Below are 2,488 nucleotides of genomic sequence, written 5' to 3' on the forward strand. Positions count from 1 at the left end.
CCATTTAATTTAAGTGCACAGGCACTGTTTGGTTAGCAGTGTGTGTGTGTGTAGCACATGATATGTAGTTTGCAAAACAAATGGCCACTGGATTGATGCAATTAATCATAACATCATTCTGCCAGGTAGAAATAGAAAGTGTTGCCCTCCTATACCCCAGTAAATCTAGAAAATTCCAAGTAGGCAAAAAACTGAAAATGATCTAAAATACCATTTTTTTTTCAAATGTTGAAATCAGGTTAATTTTCGGGCTCTGAATAAAAGTTGAAAGTACGTTTTTTATAGATGTCTGTTTTTGGACCAAATCAAGGACAGTCCAGACTGGACCAAATCTGAACCAAACACAGACGTCTAGGCCTAAGCATCTGCCTCGAATTCCAAAGGTTGCAAATTCTAATCCAACCACTGAAAGTTGTTTTTAGATATTTGTTTTAAACCTATGCCAAACCTTAACCCTTACCTAAACCATTCGGAGTTAATACTTAACCGTAACATTTCGGGGGTTAACGACTAAACTTATCCCGAACCTTAAGAATTCTGAGTTAATGCCTAAATGTAATCTTCAACACATCACAATGTGACGTTTGAGATACATGGCTGAATGTCTAATTCGGACCTGAGACTGTGAGAGCTAGTTGTGTAAAACAGTCAGTTGCATTGCCTTTTTTAGACCTGATCCCTGTGACTATTTGGCCAGGTCAATGTGTCTATTTAAACTCTTAATATCAGCTACCCAACGTTATGAGGAGTTATCCTGAGCCCATGTTCAATGGGAATCGATGTGTTAACACAGTGGGAAATGCAGAAGTCTTTTTTATTTCGTTTTGATCAGCTCGTCAAAAATAGACTGATACACTCTTGAAACCACTGATCTTGACAGTTTAGCACAAGGGGTAAAACTCATGGACAGCAGTTGTGAGAAGCCTCCATTCGATATTGTCCATTTTACTTTGACCTGTGCTGTTTTCAGGACATGACGCTAATTAAGATGTCAGAGCATTTTATATTTGATTGGGCGCCATTGAGTTTAGGCTATTTGATTGGAGAAACGTGCATGATATAAAAAGTGTCCTTCTGATTACATTGCCATTCATTTGATCTCCAGCCTGTAGGCTACAGAAAATACCATATTCTTCTAGCATAGGGTATATCTGCTACATGATTTATGTTATAATATTTTTTGCTGGAATATTGGTGGAGCGCTGCAGTGATTCTTCTCTCCAGTTCTCTGGAGAACTGTGCTGGGAATGGACAAGCAAAAATATGTTGCACCCTGCCTTTGAGCGCTCACCTAAAATGTCCATATGCCACTGGTTGAGAGAAATTGAATTCTGTGAGATGTTATGTGTTGTTGGAGGTGTGTCTTGGTCAGTTACACTTGAAAATGCGGCCCTAGTCAATCTGCCTAATCCTGCCTAATGTCCGGGCCAATCCATTTTTGTCTACGAAACCGCTTGCATGTGAGGCACGCATTTTCGAACGGTGTGTTCTTGCAAATTGCATTTTGGAACATTCGCACGTACCACAATGAGCACATTGTTGCTCTAAAACGTGAATAAATAATTGTTTATCAACATTTTAAGCTATACATTCTTATCTGTTCCAAATCCCTTATTGATAATGGTGTATATGCTGTACACCTCCACTACAATATTTTGATGCGCATGGTGGGGATTAAGACGTGAGTATATTCAATGCCCACTGAAAAATAAGTGGGTATAAAGTGTGTACCTGCGTACACCTTTCACTACACCACTGGCCCCATCTAAAAGAGAAAGGGAAAGGAGGATACCTAGTCAGTTGTACAACTGAATGCATTCAACTGAAATGTGTCTTCCGCATTTAATCTAAGACCCTACTTCTGACTCTCTCTTTCGAGCCGTGGCTCGGAAGAAATTTGTGTTTAATCCTGACATTTGATGAAGGATTAGTTAAAGAGACAGATGATTTGTTTGCTGTCCTTGCATGGCCCGATCCGCCCATTGCCTCCATGCCCTCAGTGTGGGATGTTGTCTGTGACTCCAGCGGAGTATGCTGCTCGGGCTAATGTGTCCCCATGCCATTCGTGATCCCATTACAACATATTGCATCTGTACGTTTTTGTTAGATAGGGTATGATTTCAAAGGGGAGGGCTGTGTAAAATTGATACAGAAGGTATGTGAAATTTAGATATTCAATAAAGATAATCTCTTACAGCAGGTGCCAAAACAAACTGTAGAAGTTTAGAGGCACTTTAATAATATTTTTAAGACGACTTTTTCAATTAAAACCACAAAAGAGTTAGGCTAACTACAGTATATTTGATTTTTTTTTACAGGAAATATCATGTTTTTTCTTATTTGTATTTTATGTGCATTTTTAAGTGTTCGTACTCAGACCATGTCTAGGTTTAGTAGGCTACTTTCCGGAAGAGTCTGTAAAAAAAACTTCCAGCCCGCAAAGATAGCAGTGTCATGATTGATGTAACCTCCTCCCCAGGCTCGAATT

Source organism: Oncorhynchus keta, chromosome 28, assembly GCF_023373465.1.
Source record: "Oncorhynchus keta strain PuntledgeMale-10-30-2019 chromosome 28, Oket_V2, whole genome shotgun sequence".
Classification (NCBI taxonomy): Eukaryota; Metazoa; Chordata; class Actinopteri; order Salmoniformes; family Salmonidae; genus Oncorhynchus; species Oncorhynchus keta.